The sequence below is a fragment of the Dermacentor variabilis genome, chromosome 9 (genome assembly GCF_050947875.1).
Source record: "Dermacentor variabilis isolate Ectoservices chromosome 9, ASM5094787v1, whole genome shotgun sequence".
Taxonomy (NCBI): Eukaryota; Metazoa; Arthropoda; class Arachnida; order Ixodida; family Ixodidae; genus Dermacentor; species Dermacentor variabilis.
In genome coordinates, this window is record NC_134576.1 from 56729585 (window position 1) to 56754605 (window position 25021).

Here is a 25021-nt window from a genome sequence, read left to right on the forward strand (position 1 = left end):
GTGTAGGAAATGTTATTCGTTTTTCAAGCAAACAAAAGTGACCTCGTATGAACGAGGAGAGCGTTTGATTTGTCTGTTCAGACAACCCTGCGGGTGACCGCCCGGTGCTTGCGTTGGTGGTTACGCAAATTTGACGTCAGGAAATTGGAATAGAAACATATTGGAATAGTTTTACGTTATAGGGCCCCAGATGACCTTATGGATTCAGGGGGGCGGGGCGGAGGGCGTTGCACATTGCTGGAGAAGGGCGGTGCTAGATTAGATCATGGGATTTTACGTGCCAAAACTACGGTTTGATTATGAGGCACAGGGGCCATGTTTTCCATTAGCTTGACTTCGTGCCATGCTGGCGCTTCAAGATTCTCGTCCGGTTGATGAAAGGGTGCCTGTATTTCACCATACAGTAGGAGATGAACTGATGTCCTGGCGACCCATAGAAGCAAGCCCTGCACAAAGCAGAAGAACAGCTTAGTGAGCGACATGCCTCGGCCAGGCCCACCGTGCTCACTGAAGACAAATCGATGCACAGATTGTTTTACACGGTGTCAGATGCGGACCATTAATTGCATCGGTGAAGTTTTCCAAGTGTAGCCACTCGCCATCGCATTACCATGTTACCGGACCCGCCAGACAGGCTGGCTATCCCACCCTTCGTTCTCGCGCGTGAAGCTTTTGTCTCCCCCTCCCCGCCCTAGGTCACGCTTCTCGAAAGTGCACCTGGAGACAGGCACGGTTCGAGGTAGTTGAGCTTAGTCTCGGGAAAAGCTGCTTTGCAGCACGGGAAGGTTATTCATGCATGACCAGGTGAGGGGGCAACGCCGGGTGGATGCCGCCGTCGGAGGATAGAGAACAGGGATTGTCCCCATTGGCCGAACATGACGCTACTTGCACGAGCCGTACGACTGGATGAAAATAACGACGCCTGCACGGGCCCGATGACGGGCTGAAAATGACGGGACCCCGATGGACTGAAGGGGTCATAAGCCAGAGAACCATCGGAAAAGGAGAGAGGTTATTCTTGCCGCGGCCGCAATGTACGATTTGCTGCAGGCCAGCCATGAACTTTGCCTGTTATTTTACCTGTTTATAATCCTGCACATGTTGTAAATAAACCTTCATTTCTCGAAGTTGCTCTCAGCGTCGGTCAACTCCCGCACTCAACGGAAAGATCCAATAATTGGTGGCAGCGATAAGAATGAGCCTTCGACCCAGCGAGTCCTGAAGAACTGGTAACAGCGAAGAAGAGTGAGCCTTTGACCCAGGGAGTCCTGAACAACTGGGAAAAGCGGACAGATGAACCAGATGGCGTGGTGCTGCATCCATGGGTGAGCGTATGGTTTTTTTCCTTTTAAAAGGTTCGCCAGACTTCAGATTTTGTATGTTTATTTTGATTGTTCTGGGAATCGGTCATTTGTGGCATATTTTGTGTTTGCACAAATTATTTAAGGAAACAGTTCTAACCACCAATCGGGGAAGCTGCCCTCCATGGATCTTAGAAGCTTGACGAGGTCAGACTCGTTGTTGGTGTGCGAGGATTTGGGAGCTGAGGCGGACGAGTGAATGGCAGTGCCAGCTATCTAAGAGGCTACTAAATATATTTTGCCTTCTAATTTCTTGCCACTCTTTTAGATCTCCATGGTGTTTGTTTTCATTCTTTGCATAAATTCACTGTCTGTTTCTCTCTCTTTCTTTATGACTCCTAGTTGTCTGTATACACTTTTAATTAGCCTGTACTTGGTGGCCAACTTTCTTGACATCTGCCCTCATTCCGTGTTCATGATTTTCAGGTGCAAATACTTGTGCACTTTAGCCGCCCATTTACTTTGATACGTGCACCTCAATGTTTCTTCAAAACTAATTTTCCTCTGCGCTCCTCCGTCTTCTAAACGGGCCCAACTCAGGTCACCCAGCACTGCGACATTTGTGGTTGCGCCGTGGGCTCCTAATTCCAAACGGTCTTCTGAACTTTGGTTAACTTCCGACCCCGACAAGATAACCGATTTAGATAACCCAGTTTAGCTTAACAGGAGTTGCGGTATGGTGTCATTGAAGCCCACTGACCACTTCTCTCAAGGGGTGGCTCCGCCATTTGCGTTATCGAATCAAGGTGGTGCGTTCAGTGGAGGAGCGTCCTAGAACGCGGGGTTAAACTTCGATTGCAACAGACTGGTCTCTATTTGTCGGGCGTGGCCTGGCTCTCCAAGTAGGACGCAAGTAACCGCTCAGTTCCACAATGAAATTGTGAAGCTCAGTTCTCAATGTGACGACATGAACTATAAGCGGCATGCCCCTCGCCCCTTAGTGAATTGTTGGAAACTATATATGACCCGAGTGAAACTCACGGAATTTTCGTTTATGCAAGGACTGCTCAAGCTCCATCGAAGGCGCGCGGCCGTGCTGGCCACTTGGTGGACGTATGAAGTTCGCGAATGACAGGTGCCTGCAAAAGCATTGAAGCATTACTATTTGGAATAATTGATTCCTACTCGTTATGGTATACCAGACTCCAAAAGTCATTAAAAAAAGAACATCCTTCCAAGTTAACGCGGAATCATGCAGTAACACATTCGTGCACCAAAATCAGAGCAGATAATAAAAGACATGAAATGGACAAAACGGCTGCATATTGTAACAGAATTGAAGAATTGATTCCTTTTCCTGTCGCTTGCTTTTTTTTTTGGTGTGGGATCGCATCTTTTACGACAAAAAACGTTTGCCGATGTCATATGTATTCTTTGCCGGCCATTAAAAATGGCTACATGCGTATTTATGTGTAGTCATGCATTTATATTTGTATGCATATTGTTGCTGTGTATATTCACGTTTTTTGCATATGCATACAGACATATATCCCCATATTTATGTGATACCCCTGCATTGAGGGGTCTTAAGAAAAATGAAGAAATAAGAAAACCGGCGAGAATGTGTTCGCACGTTTGACGACACGCTCTCACACTTGCTGCCACCATGTCAGCATCGGAAGGCAGAACGCCGTCCTCGCTCCACCGCCGAGCGGAGCGTTGACGATGTGTTTACTTCGCTTCGCCGATTTTGTTCCCAAACGCATTCCAGTCTCTGGAGACACTTAACAATCACGGGCGCGAGCGGTGCATGCGCCGTCGATCGCAGGACGCCACGGCGACGGCGCGGACGCGCTTTGGATGTCCGTGAAATTCATGGAGGAAAGAAACAAAATAGGAGAAATCCTGACGTCACGTTTTTGAAGCCGGAAGTACGGCCATGTTGGGGTGCCATCTCTGTTGCACCTCCAATCATCTCGCCGGAGCCGATAGGCACGAGCTTTCCTTTGCATTGCTACGAGCCACTGGAAGCTTGTGCTGGCGACACGCGTGAGAACAAAGCCTACGAAACTTCTGTAACAGTTTTAGTGAAGAAGAAGCGCTTCTGTGCTTTACTGTGGCACGTTGAAAAAGACAACGAGGACCCGCGCTGTGATAACTTGAATGTCTCTGTTGCTGGCTCACACTCGGGCTCATACACCCTACACACAACTTTCACGCTTAGACACCACGCTCCGACGTCAGCTTGTCTCGCGAACAGAGCAGAATGTGCTGCGAGAAGGACACGGGCCGGAAAATCTCATCTCACTTTTCAGAGGCCGAGAACAGCAGCGAAAGCTTCGCGAGTGCGGTTGGTATGGCAACAGTGACGTGTGTGGCGCCAGTCCCGGTGCTCCTTTGCGAAAAACAGCATGTGACTTCCGCCAGACTTTCTCCATTCCTCCCGTGCTGGCCGAGGCCTATCCTACGCTTTCCTTCCTCGATGGTGCAATTGCTATAGCAGTCATATCCAATAGTCAACGCTAATGAAGACAAGGTCGACCTACATGGTGGTTCAAATGATTCGATGGTTAAATATGGAGTATATCTCTCTAGTACGTATTTCCGCCTCTTGCATGTTCATTATGCACTCATTTTCGTGTCTTAATCGTATCGCAGTTACAATTACGTGGACCTTGTCTTCTTTAGCGTCAACACTTGGTTATCCCTTTATTTTTATTTTATTAAATTTTATTTTTCATCTAGAGGCCAGGAGAGCCGATCCAGAGATAGATCAGTTTGTGGTGCAATGCGGCAAATTTTTTCCTATATCGGCGCTAATTACGTCTGCACGGTTAATTTTACCTACTCTGTGACTAATTCAGGCTTCTTTTGGGCACCGCTGAAGCCGCCTTGCAGATACCATTGCCTCGCACGAGCTTAATCAAGTGAACTCGCTCTATTTCCCAAAGGTGAACTACGGCTGCTTTGTTTCAATGCGTTCTTAATATGCGGCGGTGCACCCTTTAGAGGGGTACAGTGCAACGTTAATTCTTAACTTTATTGGCGCTAATTACGCCCGTACCGTTAATTTTACGGACTCTGCGAGTGATTATAACATCTTGCCTCGTTAAGGACTACAAGTTGACAGCTTTCGGGACTCGCTACAGCGTTTTGGAAGCAGACCCATGTGAATTGCGCTAAAATTACGTTGTGCTCAAAATTGAAGTACCTGCGTTTCTTACATACCCATTCGATTATTGACGCATGCCCAGAGATCTCGCGAAGCACTTTTGACAGCTTCAATCGTGCAACCCAGCGTTTTGAAACGCTTGGCACGAGAGTCGCGTCACTTGGCAACTATTTACTAATAAGAGTGAAAACGCGTCCGTTTCTAGCCGACATTGAAAATAAAAATCGTACGACTGAGAAGTAAGCCTATACGATCCGACCGTAGTTCATTCAAAGCCAGATATGTTGGAGCCGAATTATACATTGCCAGTGGGAGAAAAAAAATGGGCTTGCGAGGCCGCATTTACTGAGCCACTCCATGTGGCGCACTAGACTGTCGAGCTTGAAGAAAATTGCGCTAGAAACTATCTCACGATTACTGCTGACGGTAATGCGTTAGCGTTGTACCTAATGGCGACACAAGGTATTGCCACCGTAGAATATGCATGGCGCGCCGAAGCGTGCGAACGCTGAGAAACGCGCCACTCCGTTGCTCTCGTGCCTATTTCTGGACGCTCTGCGTCACCCAGTGGCACTGCAGCGAAATCTACGCGTTTTTTTTTTCATAGTCGAGAAGCGGGGCGCGCCGGTTCCTGCGAACGTAAAGAGGGGCTTCATACGAACGCTGAGAATAGTAGCTGAGAATTGTTCCCTCGCTTGCAGCACGTTCAGTGTCACACACTCCGTAACAAGTTGGCGAGATGTCCATTGAAGAACACCACATACACAGCGCGTTCATTGCGCAGCCTGCTAATTCGTCGGGTTTCTGTTATTGAGGAACGCTTGTGACGTGGGTTTGACTGCGCTCAGTTTAAAGGCACACTAAAGGGAAATAATAAGTCAAACTAAAGTGATAGATTGGTGCTCGAGAATCACTAAGGCGTCAGTATTATTGCGTACAGGGACATAATAATCCAGGTAAATGGAGGACATGATTAGACACTCCCCCGGGACATTCAAGCACTTGCCCGATGACTAAAGCACTCCACAGTTCAATTCTGTCACTAGTAGTCAATTACTCGTTGCCAAAAAAACATCCTCGTATTGTATTATAAAATGAAATAAAATGCTACTTGTCCAGTTCCATTTCATGTTTAGAAAAAAAAACTAATTGAAATTACCATTCACAACGACGTGGGCGGTCGAAAGGTTTCGTTTTCGCTCGACCCTGTGTCGCCCACGGTTTCGCATTTCACCAGTTTCGTTAGTGCGTAGTGCTGCGCAGGTTTTTGCTGGCTCGCGAAACTCTCACAACCTGCAAGTAGTAGAGATTGGAACTAGCCCGCATATCCTTGTTAAGCAGTAGAGAATTCAACTTGCATGTGGTGTAGCGGGATGCCCGAACGGTCTACGGCACTTGAACAAAAGGAAGCTTTAGCGGCTAATCCCCGCTCTGTCACCCGCCGTGGTTGCTCAGTAGCTATGGTGTTGGGCTGCTGAGCACGAGGTCGCGGGATCGAATCCCGGCCACGGCGGCCGCATTTCGATGGGGGCGAAATGCGAAAACACCCGTGTGCTTAGATTTAGGTGCACGTTAAAGAACCCCAGGTGGTCAAAATTTCCGGAGTCCTCCACTACGGCGTGCCTCATAATCAGAAAGTGGTTTTGGCACGTAAAACCAAAAAAAAAAAAAAAAAAAAATATCCCCGCTCTGTCTTGGCTCGGTGCCGCCGTCTGTCGGGCGCCGTTTTACTCACCGATGGCAGGCAGCAAAGGGTGGTGATGGCGTATGCCACGTCACCACTCTCCCGTTTGAGTGGCAGGAGATTTAAATTTCGAAAAAGGTATTTGGACTCTTCAGATACAATTTCCTCGTATACTAAGTCTTTTCTTGGCACGAAACAAGTGTTGCGAGGTTTTGGAAAGGTATTTAAACAGTCCACGTCGACTTAGTATTTGCCTTTAGTGTCCCTTGAAGGGATATTTTTCGTCATTGTAGAGCGGCACATTCCTAGTTACACATACCTAGTTGCCTTAGTTAGCGTCAAGGAAGGGAAAAACAAGAGGTGAAAGACAGAGAGGGTAACCAGATTAATTGTCCGGTTGGCTACTCTGCACATGGGGATGGTGTAAGGGGAGAAAAGATGAAAAAACAAGAGAAGATAAGAAAACACGTCAGTTTGCATACTCTATAGTCTTTCGATCAGTCCCGTTTCTTTTAAAAAGCGCACTAGCCCTCTTAGAGCAGTTCGAGCAGACGACGGCTGGGACCAGAGTATAAGAATTCTGGATTCCGTGAGAGGATGGTTGTCAGTCTTGTCGAGCGTGATGCCGAGAAGATTTTCTTGTGCATGGAAACGACAGAAATCACACAGAAGGTGCGCTATCGTCTCTTTTCACAAACTTCCCATTCTGAACTTGTGGCCATTCAGATGAGGTAGTAGTATGCATTATCAAAAGCCATAGACGACAAAGGAGAGTTACCTCCCGTCGTGGTAAGCCACGTGGAAGGTGGAGCTTCAGATGAGGAGCCGGGAACGAAGACGCTGGTTTGGAAACTGTCGAATTCTGTTCCGCCAACGTGAGTGAGCGAGCGCACGGGCCTTTCCCGCCGCGTCTGTTCTTGACATCGGGAGAACGACGCAATCGTCACTGCCAAGTGAAGATCTAGCAGCTGCGTCTGCTTGCTCGTTTTGAAGGATACTACAATGACTTGGCAACCGCTGAAATACCATGTCATTTCCTTTCTCAACAGCCCGATGCTGAATTTCTCGTGTGTCCGTCACAAACCGTTTCGTGGAGTCTACGGCATAGTGCAAAGAGCAAACTCTGGATGTTGACCTTGGTATCGCAGAAGGACCATTTCTGGGGCGTTTCCTGATTGATCAATTGAACTGCTGCACGCAACGCTGCAAGACAGCCGTCATTGGTGTCAAGTGCGATGCCCTGAATTTTATCACTGAATAGATTTTGCCGGTACAAATACTGCAGCTGGTGAACTAGAGAGTTCAGTGAAGAGCGGTACACATCTACTGGCACATGTCCAGACACACTAGTTGGCATCAAATAGGTTCGTTGAAGATGAGCACGGAGCGAGTGGCACATATACAGCGCTCCAGATTGGCGCCAAAGAGTCTTTTGGGCAGCGGTTCAAACCAATTCCGCACCTACAGTCACTAATTTAGGCATGAAAGAGGTCCGTTGAAAAGCGGAACGTATGTACATGATGCCACATATTGCGTGACCCAAGTTGGTCAAATGGCTGGTTTCGAACCCTGTTACCTCAGCACAGCAGCCCTACGCAATAACCATTTGACCACGGAGTACACAGCGACCGAGGTACGCGGGAAAACGGTCGGTTACATACATACATACATACATACATACATACATACATACATACATACATACATACATACATACATACATACATACATACATACATACATACATACATACATACATACATACATACATACATACATACATACATACATACATACATACATACATACATACATACACACACGCACGCACGCACGCACGCACGCACGCACACACACACACACACATACATACATACATACATACATACATACATACATACATACATACATACATACATACATACATACATACATACATACATACATACATACATGCGTACATACATAGCCCCGGAAAGTGCATTAAGTACCCAAGAATGCTAACGCATTAAAAAATGGGTATCGGATATCTCAGCATAACCACTGGAAATTGTAAATTTGTATTCAACCAATGGCTACATTGGTTAAATGCAAACTGCACTAACCTCGACATCGTAAGATCGGTTCTGCTGGAATCTTTTTGCTTGCATTCAAACTAGAGCTGGCATTTTGTTCAAGTGCTAACTAACCAATGGTCGCCAAATGTAACCACCTCACCAGCCGCTGTTAAGCAAGTACAGCGCCCCACCCTAGGACCAAACCACTGAATGAAATACCGGCCGTAAGTGTTTCCGCTGCGGTATTTATTTGAGGTGCTTTCTGTGATACCTATAACAGATGTCAAAGCTGGAGAAGATCAGCTGAATTTTCTTAAATGTCAGCCTTCTGGCCTTTCTCCAAGGTTCATTGCATTCCTTTAAGAGATTCATCTAGATGCTGCCGCATTAGAGGTTCTTATAAATGCACAACCTCATAACGAACTATCTATTGATTTTTACAGCGAAGTTGTATACTTCTACCATCCAAGGAAATTTTTGTATCGTAAGCAAAAAACTCTCCATACGTGGGCCGATCCCGGAGATTGTTCAATACCAGCTCGACCTGCGGCGGAGGTGAAGCAAGCGTTAAGCAATCCTCATACGTGGGCCGATACCGAAGGTAGTGCCATGCCGGTCGACCCGCGGCTGAGGTGCAGTTCACTTACACAGCTTCATTGGTCATCCTTCTTCACAGAGTGGAAGGGCACTGAGATTTTTTTACATTCGTGCATTGTACTTCGGCGTCTTCATCAGAGCAAGTGAACCCGCACTTCATTGCTGCACAAAAAAAAGCTACACCAAGACCATCCCCAATAACTTAAACGCCAGATCGCGAGCTGCATGCAACTAGACAGCTCGCTGAAGATAGAGCATTTTACTTTAACAATCTAGCCTTCAAGCCCTTATTGCGTTGTAATCACAACAATAAGAACCATGTTACTGAACTAATCTTTGGGGGCATAACCACCGTAGTGATTTGCAGTCCTACGAAAGTTTGAAAAGAGAGCTTCGTTTACAGCCCACGTGCTGCTGTCGCTTGCCATAGTCTGCCGGAGCTAGCACGGTAGATGAGTCGACAAAGCATTATCATTGCGGCCCACCGCATGGAGACTGTTTGGTACAGAGATACAAGGTGAATTGCTTCAAATTATTCCTACCTTAATTACACATAAACAGAGCGGTCCACTGCTAAAGCGAACGCTTGAGTTCAGAACATATGCGGATGTTCAGCTCTCGCAAGAGTACCATTGCCTAGTTTGCAGCAGATAACTTGTGGTTGATAGCTTAAATGACATTGCTTCCACAGCCATTTGCAGCTATGGCACCAACGTACTGAGCGCTACACCACACTGTACATTTTTTAGGTGATTACGTTCTTTACAAGAAGTTTCTACCCAGTGCCTAACTTATAGCTCTTTCAAATTACACACTAATCTATCAGGCTTCGCTACATTATTTCTATAGCACTGAGGCAGGGACCTCTCCTATTGATGCAGGGCACTTCCCAGTTCTGTAGTCCCAAGTTTGTAGTGCTGACAAGTGTCAAGGCCTTACGTCCGGCCCTATTGTATGACACGATGTGGCAAGTGTGAAGCGCTCGAAACGATGGGGATGTAGACACAATACGAGTGTGTTCGCGTATATCCCCGTCTTTTCAAGCACTTTATGCATGTCACTATTTATTGCGCTGACGTATTTTATTTTCTTTGGTGACAAATCAACTGACTTCTGTTATAAGGCTGAGAAGCCCACCTTCTGCATGTTTTCAAGGTTCTTTTTTTTTCACTAGATAAGTTCACAGAGGCCGCGTTCACGCACAGATACCAATGGTGACTTCAGTGTAGACATTTGACTTTGTTGATCTACTGTCAGAGTAGTATAAACGAATATTGGTGGATAACCGCAGTATCCATGCGGGAAATCAATAAATTGAACAATTATAAATTCGGAGATAATGAGTAGTAAAAACCGCATATAAAACGACAACCGCAAAATAAACGATTATGCACGCCGTGAAAGGCTTCATGTTGTACGTTCTTGTTTCTTCTGTCGTCGTCATATTGTGAGCTGTTCTTACCACCATTACAATAATAAATGAACTATGGTCCAGCCAGGCTCACTTCCGCTCTAAGTTGCAAGTTAGCACCAACAAGTCTACCGTATCACATCCCCTGCTTCTTGGTTGGCACTAAGAAAGGTACTACAAGCACCAGTCTCTTTCTAAACTGTGGTGCTACTCAACATACTATCAACTACACTGTAAGAACAGTTGCACCCTTTGAGGTGTATATTTTGCACACAACAAGAATCATCATCTGTCTTGCGTGCGTTTGCTTTCATGAAAACGCCGCGGTCGCTACTTTTCTGTCAAGAATGCTCTGTCATGCTGACAATGCGCATGCCGTTCGTGACTTGGAAGTATCAGGCTCGCTCAGTTAAAGAAAGGAAATGCGGGAAAGACAGATGACGATTATCGTTGCGTGACAAACATACACCTTAAAAGGTGCAACTGTTTTTACACTGTATTCAAGAAGAACAACAGAGTAAACTTATCGGTACGTCATGGGACAAATACTTCTTGAAAACACTTCTGTTCGACTAGAGATAGGTGAACACGAGCTTTTTAGAATACGAATAGTAAATATCGAATCGAAGATTGAATAGGCGAACGCATCGCATACATATAAAACAGGAATATTTATTTTTGTATAATTGGGTTTCACGCCGGTACTTACTAGTGCTAAAAGACGACTATCAGGCAGAAAATATCAGTTTTAAGCACAAGGTCACTTATTGTTCTTAAGAAGTCTGCGCGGGAACGATTAACCTCGGCATTTTTAAAGCTAAGAAATTGATGAAAGACTTGTGTGCCGCAGACATGTAAAAGGGCTCGTTGCAAGGAAAACATCAATGGTTCTAGTGTAAAGGATAACTGTTACATGTTATGTGTTACATGTTATGTGTTGTTATGCTGTGAAAAACAATAAATCTCATACTACAAGCAAAAAACACCAGTTGTCATGTTGACTTCCACCGTGTAATCGTCATGACCGAATTTTGGGGAAAACTGGCGAAAGCTGACGAGAAAGCTGGCATGACCCAGTTTGTTTCTCTGTTGCTTCGAAAGCTTGTTGTTGCAGCTCTGATGATTTGCGATACTTTGTTTCGCATACCGATAACAGTAACCAGACTTTACCATTCGGATTTTGCGAAATATTTACTCAGTTCTGAGTATCAGAATACACCCAACAGTTCATTTCAGAATACGAACAGTTAGTGTGTAATGTCCGAGTCGCCCTCAGAAACTTCGAACATTCGCCCAGCCCTATCTCATACGTCTGTGGAACTCCTGCCCACAAAAATAGCTACCGTGTCGCAACATTTGAATTGGTTTTAACGCGATAGCGTTAAGGAGCTCGTGTCGCAGAAAAGCCGGTGTCGTCGGTGTCGGCGTCCGCGGCGTTGGCCGTGAGCGATAAATCACGGCAGGCACTTCATAAATAAAAAGCAACTTCCAAGATGGGCTGGGTGGGAATCGAACCAGGGTCTCCGGAGTGTGAGACGGAGACGTTGCCACTGAGCCACGAGTTCGATGCTTCAAAGCGGTACAAAAGCGCCTCTAGTGAACGCGCTGTTTCTAAGGCTCAGGCGTGGGTTGCTTGCTCAGGCGCACATTTCGTTGTCGCGCCGAACGCTGCGTTGCTCGACGGTCACCGCGTCCGATGCGGGGCGCGTAGTCGCTGCGCCGTAGCCCATTGTCTTACACCCCTTGGCGAGTGGCCGGGAACGCTGTCGCGTTCCACTCTTGAAGGCGAAGCTTAAGCGTCCTCCAATTTTTGAATGGGCACTGTGAAATGTAGAAAATTTTTCGCGCTGAGACTTCTGAAGATGTGTGCATGAAAAAACATGTCACAGTTTAGACCGGCATGCGATGCATTGAATGCAAAAAAATATAGCAAATTATTACACAGCTATACGAAGCAAGCTTTGTCGTATCATCAGCTGCATAAACTGCTGCAAACGCTGGCTTAGTAACTAAATTAACAAGCACATTTTCACGCACGCACACACAGAAGACGAACACATCTCACTCGATGACCACGGATGCTCGCAATCAGAACGCTGGCGCAATGAAGAGCGGCAGCTGCAGCAAGCGAATTCTCCTTCGTGCTTCCTCGAGCTTCAACGCGAACAAGCCGCACGAGAACACAGCGCGCACGAAGTCATCAGCTATCTCCAGTCGGCGAGCCTTCGAACCCAGCGCAGATTGTCTCCATGATAGGACGCGCGCTGCCGCGTTCAGCCACCGCAGCTTGAGTAGAAGAGATGCGCACTAACCTGGCACCGTCCCCCAGCCCCCTTTACGCGCATCAGAAGTGTGCGTGCACCCTTCCCGCCAGCAAGACAAACGCGTACACACGAGAACGCGTGGACAGGATGGGCGCTGGATTTAGAAGAGAAGAGTTGTAAGCTCAGAATGCACGCGTCTTTATGCTTCGTGGGTTTCCTGTTCAATTATGTGCACTAACTAGCCAAGCGAAAACTTCCGTTGTGAAAGCTTAGCTTGAACACAAGAGCGCGAGTCCTTTTACAGGAATATTGCAGTGTGCCATCTAAGGTTTTGGGTACTTGACATTATTGAAAAATACGAAACGAAGGAAATTGCGAAGAAAAAATGTGAGGACTGCTTTCAAGATTGTAATATCTGAAAATTAATGAATACAGAACCTTAGTTACAAACTTATCTAGTATAGCGAAGCATTATGCATTGTAAGAGTTCAGGTGCAGTTTGAAATGTTTTTGGCTGTCCCTACGCCTGCACAGCATTTCTTAGTGGTTTCAGTTGTCGTGAGCACTACAGTACGAAGTATTAGGTGGAATGGATTATTGGCATAAATTTTTCTAAGCACGTATGAAATATGAAAGAATATCCACAGAGAAGTTCATGACGCAATTTCTAACTTTAGCATATAACTGTCAAGTTGTTGAGGATTCTAAAAACATATAGCTTGCGGCACCCCTTGTAAAGCAGCTCGGTAAAGTTGTGCTAAAATAAAGAGCAATTGCCGTATTTGCACGTAAATAACTCGAGAACGAATACATAGCGAGGGGGACTTGCGGTCGCTCAAAAAAAGAAAAAAATAATGCTTATTATAGAAATTACTATACCAACAGGTATTATTACTATAAAAACAGGAAACAACGCAAACATATATGGTGGATCCATCTTTCATAGGAATCGGTAGAACACGAAAGTGAAACGTGCCTTAACTAAAGCTGTTGCATGTTTTCGTCGTAAACTCAAGGTCCGATGCAACGAAAGGCGCACTATTTGTGTGTCGACGACCGTGTTCCATATTTGCTTGGGGCGCGGCGTTCTGCTTGCGAGTGGCGTCCTGCTGCAAAGTCGCTTCGGCTCAGGTAGGCGCATTTTGGTCTGGCTCCGTGGTGTCTTGGGCAGCCAGTTGAGTTGCGACGCGCTCAGCTACAGAAATGTGCGTGGCACAGCTCGCACCGTGCGCCGCGAACGCGCGAAGGCGTTCCGCTTCGCGCTGGCGTGTCTCTCGCCGGACCAAAGCGAGATTCGCCCATGGACGTCGTTGCCCTTCTGCGTATCTTGGCGCAGCAGTTTTCTCAGTTGGTGTCATGGCAAGCGGATCAGTAGGCGGCGTGCAAGCACTAATGATGCTTGTTAGAGCTACACCCCGTAGACGACGAGGCGTCACAGGCCAATCGGACACGAAAGAGAAGCCATGCGCGGAAACTGCGTCGTCACCTGAGCAGAAGGCCTACACCGCCTACGCCAGGCCACACCGCGTTGGAGCCTTCGCTACGCTGAGACTACCGAAGCGCACACTGTCAGGGCTCGTTAGTGTAATGACGCAGCCCTTCGCTTCATCACTCCTCGATGGTGGCGTTATCCTTGTCGAGAGAGAGCATATTTTAAGCGTTAGCGCTGACGTCATATTCGTTACCAGAAGTTGATGATCGACCCCGGCCTAAAACACTTCCGTGTTGAAAAGCAGATGCTCGCAGAGCTTTCCAACTGTACTGTGAAAGGACGAGTACTGACGCATTTATCCCTGTCGGCGTGAACGGCGTCGTCGTCTATAACGTCCGCCAAGGTTATTGGACCAACATCACTTCGTAAGTGTCCGCGACACAACTGAACACGGCAAAGCCTTACCCGGATTGCGCAGTGATGTTCTACTCGATTTCGAAAACCGGTCACTTGACGCGGCGAACAACAGGGGCTATCGTACCTTTCACGTCAATTAGCGGGTAAACAGCGATGAATCTTCATTACGCACTCACATCGCACAACCATGGTTTCTGTCGAGAGAGTGTTTATAATTAACCAAGCGCTGAAGTGTGATTAGCGAAGCGACCCACCGTTAGCTTTTCTGAAAGCTCGCGACAATAAATAGACGCAGTAATATATTTTTCACCGACAACAGCGAGAGCAAGTGCGGTCTCGTATACTTTCTAAGGGGCTTCGTTTTTTTTTCATTTTTCATCGCGGAAGCAGAAGCACAGGGCTTCACTATTTTGCCTCTAATAGTATGGCCGCGGGCGCCTTCACTCTCCCGTAAGCGGCGGCTGGGACTCCACTTCCAGAAGTTATACATCCTCCTTGGTAGGTCTACGGTCCTTGCCGGTGCCATATTGGTTCTCACCTCCGTTGCGGTGTTGGAGTGTGTACAAAAGCCCTCGCGATATTTTTGAAATCGTCCACACTTGCGCGGGCAAAGGGAATTATTAGTAGAGATTTCGTAAAAGGAAGTGTTCGGTTTCATATTATATTTTCAAAAAACTTTTAAATACGCACTTGGGCACTTTAGAGGAAGGTGTATTCACGAGCCCCTATTTAAATACATGCGAACGGAACCACTTAAATAATTTGGAAAATGTTTTTTGCAGGTATATATCTCTGCCGATCGTATGGATTACAATCGTTTACTCGCACACAGACGCACACGCCTAAATATGCTTATGCACGCAGAAACGCACAGATACGCGCGCGCTCATACAACAAACAGGCACACACACGCAGATATACATAAGCCTGCACACGCACAAGCATAAATAGATAAAAGACACGCACGTCTCAGAGAAAGAAATTCACCAAGAGGAGGCACTCGGCAAAAACTCGCAACAGGAAACACGTCATGCCTAGTGTCAACTCCATCCGTTAATTGGCGCGAGCATCAGAAAAAAAGAATGTGAAATGAACTTGCAGACAACGTTTTATTTTTTATTCTTTCCTACTAAAGCTAAAAACGTTTTGGGCGTAAGTGACCTTATACATTGCGACTTATTTTTCTTGCGTTGCCTAGCAACAAGCTAGCGGCACGCCAGACGCGCGTGCATACGTCATGCGGCAGACATATTACAGGAGCGAGCGAGGCCGGCTGCACATGCGAAGCTCGCGTGTTCGGCGACCCGTTTGTTTTGGATGCAGCCCGTTTCTTGTGCCGCCGGCGTTCTCTTGTGTTCCGTCTGCACTTCGACACGGCAATGCTGCACTACTGGACTACAGCAAGGTGAGGAATTTTGTGTGACAGAGTGCGACGCACTTCAAGAATATTTAGGCTTACTGCACAAAACTGAACCTATATAGTGACGCAGTTACCGAAAAACAGCTCCGCCGTCCAGGCCTAGTTCATTTGAGTTAATTACTCCTACTGGGAGATGTTTGCGACGCTTTCTACGAGCTCAAGCATTATTATAACTTATTTCGGTAGTTTTTGGGCATGCTTGCCGCACCTGGTTTTGTGACGAAAAGCACCTCGGCCGTGTGACGCAGTTTCACGTTTACCTGTGGTGTCGACCGTACGTGGAAGTCAGGCTCCAGCCGTCCCGAAGAAAAAAGCCGTTTATTCAACGTATATACAACCATATATATAATGAAGAAGAGAAGCGCCCGCTGGGGAATGAAGAATTCAAATGAATAACGAAACTAAATACAACATACTACCTCCCTTACTTTTAGTGATTAGTTGTTAGTAAGTATTAGTAAGAAGAACCCTAAAGCATGCACACTGTACTTATTTACACATATTTACAAACTATGTACACAACGTCAGACCACCAACTAGTCGGTCTGTTAGTCTTGGAGCCAGGTCGGTGGCCGGCGCTCTCGGGTCGGCCGCATTGGACGTCGCACTGGCGACGGGCTCGTAGACTGTTGCTGCGGTATGCCAGCAGACTGTGCCTGCGTCCTGGAAGAAGGAGGCTGTAGCACGGCAGGCTGCAGCACATCAGGAGACCGCGGCTGCGGCGTGGCAGGTTGCAGCGCATCAGGACGCTGCGGCGTGGTTGGCTGCAGCGTATCAGGAGACCGCGGCTGCGGCGTGGCAGGCTGGCCTGGTTCCCAGGTGCCCCTCTCCGGAATCACGGAAAGCTTGGAGGCATTCCACGTACGGCCGTCTCCAAGTCGGAAAGAGGCTGGTTCCCTCCTCATGATCACCTCAGTTGATGAAGAAACGGCGCAGTCTCCCTTGAAACGAACGGACGTTTTCTGATATGGACAAAGTCGCCTACGGCTATCTTCTTCTTGGCAGCTCTCCTTTTGTCCGTGTAGTGCTTGCTGCTCTGCTGCTGACATCGAACCCTTTGACGAAGTCGCGCCAACTCCTTGGCTGGATCTTCCGCAAATGCTGGTGCTGAGAAACCCACGACATCCAGCCTGGTTCGGGGAATTCTACCATGCAGCAGAACTGCTGGGGCGACCCCGGTGGTGGCGTGCGGAGTACAGCGGTAAATGGCAAGGTATTCTGTGACAGCTTGCCGGAGTTGTCATCTTTCGAGGAGTGACACTTGAATAAAGTTTTTCAATGTGCCACTGAAACATTCTATTTGCCCATTGGCTTGGGGGTAGTATACCGAAGAATGTGAAAGACTGATGCCTCTGTTTTGCAAGAAAGTGATGAATTCACGCGAAGTTAACTGAGGTCCATTGTCGCAAACAGTCTCTTCTGGGTAGCCTTCTCGGGCAAAAACACTTGTTTAGAAGTCTTTCACGGTGCTAGTGCACACTTGGCTGCAAAAACATACCTCTGGTCATTTAGAATGGTAGCCAACAAGCGTTACAGCAAATCTGCTGTTGTGAGCTGCATGCTCGAAAGGACGAACAATAGCTAGGCCAAGTTTCTGCCGCGGTCGCTCAGGCCATTCAGCATGTTGCAATTGCGCTGGTGATGTTCTGGCGGACTTACCTGCCTCTATGTGGATGTGGCAGTTGTTTACTGTCGTTTCCACTTGATTATCCATTCATGGCCACCAGAACCGCTCCCGCAGTCGTGTCTTCGTGCGCGTGATACCTGGATGTGTCTCGTGCGCGATGCCGATGATCTGAGCCGTGAGGGAGGACGGAACAACGAGGCGCTCTCCACGCAGTAGCAGGTTATCGACAACAGGGAGTTCTTCCCGCATGGGGTAGAATGGTTTCGCCTCTTCTGGTATGGACTTCTTAGGCGGCCAGGAACTCAGGACGAATGACTTGACGGTTTCCAGGCAACTGTCATCGAGGGCGGCCTGCCTGAACTTCTCATTTGTCACGCAGGCTGGCTCAATGAAATAGATAAATTCTTCCTCCTTAGCAATCTCTGCCTCCGAGGTAGGTGCTGGTAGCCGAGAAAGTGCGTCTGCTACAGTGTTTGTGGACCCCTTGCGGTATTCAATAGTGAAATTGTAGCAAACCAGTCGTGCATTCCAGCGTGCTATTCGGAGTGGGCGTCTGATAAATACGCTGGCCCTCCGCCCCCAAAGAATGCAAAAGAATAGCCCTGCGTTGCTCCGGCTGGAATGCGGCGGCTCCGTATGCCAGCAAGTACACGTTGAACATCTGCTCCCACTGCTCCCATGTCAATGAAGGACGGCCGGGCGCCGGAAGGAAAAACGGTGGCGGAGCAAGCCCGGTTAAGCTCATGGCGGGCGGATACGGACGGCGCAGCGGGGCTGGGGGTACGTTCACGACATCTCCGTCGCCAATGTGGTGTTTACCGTAGGTGGAAGTCAGGCTCCAGCCGTCCCGAAGTAAAAAGTCGTTTATTCAACTTATATACAACCATATATATAATGAAGAACAGAAGCGCCCCCTGGGGAATAAAGAATTCAAATGAATAACGAACCTAAATACAACAGAACCTAATCTTACTGGGACAAGTTTTGGCGTTTTCTAGGACCCCAGACATTATTGCAACTAATTTCGCTATTGATTGGGGTACTTTTCAAGCACAGCGGCCGCGCTCGGCGTAGTGGCGCAGGTAGCGAATAGCAGCTCGGCTGTGTGCCGCATTTAGTTTTGCGTCTACTGAATTTTAGTGGTACAAGTTTGTGACGCTTTTTATGGCCCTGCAATAGCATATACCTTATATAGGTACTGACGCTAGTCGAAAACGCGACGAGCGATTGCCGAGAGTGATAACACGGGATTATATTGATTGCGCCATCAGGACGCATAAAAGATAACACCGATGAGCTCAAGAACTTGACATTTCTGTCTTCTGAGAAACTTAAAACAGGCTTTGCACCCACGAATGTCTTGAGTGCGACTAGAAGGCATTCTTCGAGCGTGTAACATGGTCTGGCTGAGAGCTTGTGTTGTAGCCACCTCTGTGTACTTGGGGTACCATCGCGTCGGCTGACGCCAAGTTGTTTTGGAAGCGCGCAGTCACCGGTATAATTGTGCTCTTGAAGTGCAGGAAATAATAGCCCGGGAAGGGAGGGATCGATGCTTGAAAATCGGAACTTTTCCTCGGATTTTCTGACCTTGTTTGGAAAGGGTCTATCTGCTACGAAATGTATGTAAAACTGAATTTATCTGTAATGCCGCTCATTCACCACTGTCGCACGTTTTGCCTCTACGCGCAATATTCCTGTCAAGCCAGTATACCAAAATGATACATGCTGGTAATTTATTCTTTTTTAGCTGATGGCATCCGGTTGAGCTTGGTACGGCAACGACTGCTGCTTACCTGGGGCCACAACTTTGGATGAATGCACAAGAAACCTGGAGCGAGCATTTATATAGAGCAAAATAAACATTTCATCATTTCAGAAGACGTCTTTCGTTTTCTTTATGAAATTCTACCTGACAGATTCGGTGCAGTTTTGCAAAAGTCAATCGCAATCATTTCTACTTAATAATGAAACGAAGGGATCTTGGCCAATGGAATAAGAAAATTTTAGTGGTAGTTTTTTGTTTGTAATACGTAGAAGCACAGATTTATCTGAGTTAAGTTTCATTCCCCACTTGTTGCTCCACTCAAGAATGTTGTTTAAGGCAAAATGAAGAGATAGTTGATCATGAACTGTATTAATATTGTTAAAAATGATACAGTCGCCTGCGAACAGACGAATATTGACAGGGGCCTCTATTACAACAACTATGTAGTTACAATAAATAAGAAAAAGTAGCGGGCCAAGGACGCTGCCTTGAGGCACGCCAGAGGTTACCGAAAGAGTATCGGACTGCTGCCCATCAATCACTACGTACTGTTTGCGACGCGTCAAGTAAGCTGAAACCCAGGACAGGATAAAGGCAGGAAGACCAAGGAATTCTAATATACAAATTAATTTGTCGTGAGGAACTACATCAAATGCTTTTTGAAAATCCAAAATATCACATCCACTTGGCCAGCCTTGTCAAAGACAGAAGCAAACGAGTGAATGACTGTGCTTAATTGGGTGACTGTCGAGAGCCCCTTCCTGAAGCCATGTTGCAAAGGAGATAAAATGTTACGCTTGTTTAAGAAATCATTATTGTAGTCAGCAACAATGTGTTCAATTAATTTACAAGAAGAGGATAATATGGAAATCAGACGGTAATTTAGAACTGAGCTTGGGTCACCTTTTTTTAATATAGGGACAACACGTGCTACTTTCTAATCGAGCGGAAGTACCGCGGAATGTAGAGATGCCTGAAAGATTACTACAAGGAATTTACTTAAATGTTCCGCATAACGTCGAAGGAAGGTGTTGGGAATGCCGTCTGGACCAACAGATGATCTTACTTTTAACCGGAGGAGCATGTTAAGTACACCTTCATGAGAAATGTTAATGTCAGAAGAGCAGGATGGTGAAGTTTGGAAAGAGGGTTCAGTTGGTGGTGAGAAGACACTGTGGAAGTGGTCATTTAAAAGGTTAGCAACAGCCTTGGGATCAGTTATTGGAATTTTGTCATGGATAATGTTCGTTATGGATTTATTCCGTTCCTTAATAAAGTTCCAGAACTTCTGGGGATCGTCCTTAATAAAATTTGGTAAAGTGTTGCTGAAATGAAATTTTTTTGCTGCTGCAATGTCCTCTGAAAGGGCGACACGAACACTGGTTAAATTGTCAGTAGCTGGGCCTTTCTTTCTTAGGCGTTTGGCTTTACGTTTTAATTGAATAGTGCGTCTATTTATCCATGGTGTATGTTTAGCAGGCTTTTTAAGTTTGTTAGGTATAAATTGATCAATGCAGAATAAACACATTGCTTTAAACTTTTCAAAAGCTGCAGAACGTCATTCTGGCAAAATTCAGAAAGACAAGAGTCCAGATAATCTGTTATCCGTACATTATCAGCCTGCGCAAAATTTTTCACAATTGTAAGCGCATGCGTGCCATGCGCGCGGGTAACATTCAAGGGGAATGATACAACAATAAGAGCATGGTCAGACAGCCCAGGTTCGATAGATACAGAATAATCGGAAAAGGAACGTTCGAGAAAGACAAGGTCAAGGAGCGAACCAGGACCATTACCAAATCTGGTATGTTCACGAACTACTTGTACAAGGTTGTGGTCGAGCATCATATCAAAAAGCACATTTGCGTCGGTAGCAGAACCGGCAGTTGACATAATACGATCCCAGTCAATGCCCGGCAAGTTAAAATCCCCAACCACTAAAAGCTTATTTCTATTGAACTGTGCCATCTGTTCACTTATCGTAAATAAATATTCGGGGGAAGAGTCAGGTGGTCTGTACACCGCACATAATATAAAAACATGACCATAAATATTCAGTTTTACGAACAGACTTTCGGGGTTGCATGACTATGATAGCAGAATGGCCTCCACGGACGACACTACAATAACAGCTACCCCACCACCCCTAGTAGTCTTGTCTCTAGGAATTATTTTGTAGGCAGGCGGGATTACGTCCTTGTCACTGATTTCGCTATGAAGCCAGGTTTCCGTTATAACTGCAACGTGTAGCGAGTGAGACAAAATAATTGATTCCAGTTGAATTGTCTTATTCACGATGCTACGTGCGTTAATGTTCAGCAATCTGTTAAGCCTCTCTTTGACTGGTCAATCAGAATGTTGACCAGTACGGGAATTAGAGGCTATCTCGCGTTGGTTTGTTTTGTCATTCCTGATGAACATATCATTGTTAATGCGTAGCTTATCATGCTGAAGTGAAAACTTTCCGAGCGATTTGTCATGTTTGGCACTTTCCCATAATAGCTTGCGCTTCTTCAAAGTGACCTGCGAATAGTAGTTTTGAACGAAAATGTTGGTTCCCTTCAGTTTAGAAACATTTTTAAATATTGTTACTTTCTCATTATAATCCTGAAGAAACATTATGACCGGTCTTTTAGGGCCAGCCTTACCAAGTCTGTGAATACGGCCAATGGAAACACACTTAACACCTAGCTTATGCTCGAGCGTTTCTGTAATTACTTTGCGCTTTAGATCAGATTCAGTCTCATTTGGCTCTTCAGGGATACCATGAATAACTATGTCCGAACGCCTGCTTCTATCTTCAGTATCAATGAGCTTGCTAGCGTGAGTATTCACGGACTCTTGAAACGTTTTTACTGTGTTTTCAAGGCAGCCCAAGCTTGCCGTATCAGATTTAAGTTCTGATATTTGAACTTGAACCCGCTGAAACAGTTGTCTTGTTTCAACTATCATGTTTTCTGTCTTTGTTTTCAAGTCGGCTTATTCCTCTCGCAGCATATTTTGACCGTCAAGAACTTTATGCAATAAATCGGCATTAGTGGGTCCAGGATTAGTTTCAACATCCCCACACAACAAAAGCTTTAGAACATGAAAACACTCGCGACATATTTTAGAACACTGTCGTGGGCACGGCAGTATAAGCAAGAAAGGACAGTCACTACCAAACGTACAATAGCAAGGACTAACCTGCACAAAGCAGAAGAACGGCTTGGTGAGTGACATGCCTCGGCAAGGCCCACCGTGCCCACTGAAGATAAATTGGTGCGTAGATTGTTTTATACGGGCAACGCTAGATGACGTCATGAAACCAGAGGGCGTTGGAGCATGCTGGAGAGGGGCGGTATTTTCCATTAGCTTGACTTCGTGTCATGCTGGTGCCTCGAAATGTTCGTCAGGTTGATGAAGCCGTGCCGGTATTTCACCATACGGTAGGCGATCAACCGACGTTCCGGTGTCCCAGAGAAGCAAGCCCTGCACAAAGCAGAAGAACAGCTTGGTGAGTGACATGCCTCGGCAAGGCCCATCGGGGACAAGACACACAAAGACGCAGTCAAATAAATGAAAGTCAGATTGTGAAACGCCCACGCAGGCTTTATGAAAATATCCGGCCACTCAGACAGGGTCTCCGCCCTCGCATCGGCCACAAGAGCCACGGGAATGGTCATCAATGGCATGAACCCGGGTCGGAACCCAAAGCTCCGATGCCGGCTTCGCGCTCAGGCAGAGACCCTCGACTCCTCATCGTGGTCGAGTGTGCTCCGAGATCGCGGATGCGTTTCGGCGATCGTACTATAGAAATGATCCTGTGAAGCACGATCATAGAAAAAGAAACTTCAACAAGAGCGGACGATCCCATAGAGCCCTGCGGCCGAATTGACTGTAGCACACCAAGCGGATGTTGTTGAATCCTTCCGGTTTCGGTTTCGGGCGCGCGCGTTTTGAACACCAGTTGGTACACGCCGCACCGGCTCCGCTGCTCGGGGTGGCATTCATTTTTTTTTCGCTTCTGCTGAACCTCGCGTGGCCTTGGCGTGGAATCGTTTCATAATTAAGTAGAAATGATTGCGATTGACTTTTGCTAAACTGCACCGAATCTGTCAGGTGCAATGTCATAAAGAAAACGAAAGTCTTCTTCTGAAATGATGAAATGTTTATTTTGCTCTATATAAATGCTCGTTCCGGGCTTCTGCATTCATCCAATGTTGTGGCACCAGGTAAGCAGCAGTCGTTGCCGTACGATGCTCCACCGGATGCCATCAGCTGAAAGAAAGTAAATTATAAGCATGTATCATTTTCGTATATTGACCTAACAGGAGTATTTCGTGTAGAGGCGAAACGTGCGTAAGTGGTGAATGAGCGGCATTACAGATAAATTCACTTTTACGTACATTTCACAGCAAAGACTCCTCCCAAACAATGCCATAAATTCTGAACATCCGATTTTAAAACATCCCTCCTTTCCAGAGCATTATTTCCTGCACTTTAAGTGCACAAATACACGGGTGACTGCGTGTTTCCAAAACAACTTGGCCTCAGTCGACACGATGGTACGCCAATTACACAAAGGTGGCTACAACATAGGCTCAGCCAGACTATGTTACACGCTCGCAGAATGCCTTCTAATCGCACTCAAGTCAGACTCGTGGGTGCAAAGCCTGCTTTCAGTCGCTCAGAATACGTAAATATCATGTTCTTGAGCTCCTCCGTGTTATCTTTTACGCGTCCTGCCTGCGCATGCAACACTCCCGTGTTATCGTTCTCGGCCATCGCTCGTCGCGTTTTCGAGACGTGAGTACCGAAATAAGGTATATGTTGTTGCAGGGCTATAAACTGCGTCACAGACTTGTCCCACTAAAATTCAGTACACGCAAAACTAACTCACTATGGCCGGCTTGCTTTTTTGCTAACACCTTCACAACCCCAGGCGCGGCGAGCAAGCCTCAAGATATCCCAAAAGGTTACCAAATAAATTACAATACTTCTTCGGGTCAGAGAATGCGTCCCGAACTTCTACCAGTAAGATTAAGTACACGCGAAACTAACTGCGGCACACAGCCGAGCGGCTTTTCGCTAACTGCGTCAATAAGCCGGGCGCGGCAACCGTGCTTCTAAACTACCCCAAATATAACGACGTTAGTTACAATAATGTTTGGGGCCGCAGAATGCGCGACAACTTGTCTGTCTTTGGCGCTACGACGTAGTACAAGCATGTACACGCGCAAATGCGTCACACGGCCGAGCCGGTTTTCGCTTACTGCGTCAATAAACCGGGCGCGGCAAGCGTGCCCAAAAACTACCGAAATAAGTTACAGTAATGTTGGGGCTCATAGAAAGCGTCGCAAACATCTCCCAAGGCGAGGCATTAACTCAAATTAACTGCGCCAGGACGGCGGAGCTGTCTTTCGCTAACTGCGCCACTCGAACTAAGCCTAAATGTGCTTAAAATGCGCCGCACACTGTCAAACACAATTTCTCACCTTGCCGTAGTCCAGTAGTGCAGTGGGGCCGTGTCGAAATGCAGACGATACGCAAGAAAAGCATAGAGAAGGCCGGGAGCCCAAAAACATGGGCTATATCCAAAACAGACGGGTCGCCGAGCGCGCGAGATTCGCACGTACGACCGGCCTCGCTCACTCCTGCGACTTGTCTGGCGCATGACGTATGCACGTGTGTCTGGCGTGCCGCTAGCTAGTTGCTAGGCAACGCAACAAAAAGTTGCAAAGTATAAGTTTATTTACACGCAAAACTTTCTCAATTGTAGTGGGTAGGAATAAAAAAAATAAAACGTTGTCTCGAAGTTTATTTCACACTCTTTATTTTCTGATGCTCGCGTCAACTAACGGATGTTGTTGAAACTAGGCGTGACGTGTTTCC

The 25021-nt window shown here is 46.7% G+C and overlaps 1 non-coding gene across 1 annotated transcript; it reads right to left on the bottom strand.

Annotated features, from left to right (window-relative positions):
- Positions 1-22754: 22754 nt before the first annotated feature.
- On the bottom strand, positions 22755-22967 carry LOC142558649 (small nucleolar RNA U3). Its single transcript, XR_012823063.1, has one exon. It is a non-coding gene; the product is annotated as a small nucleolar RNA U3 (small nucleolar RNA).
- Between the last annotated feature and the right edge of the window lie 2054 nt (positions 22968-25021).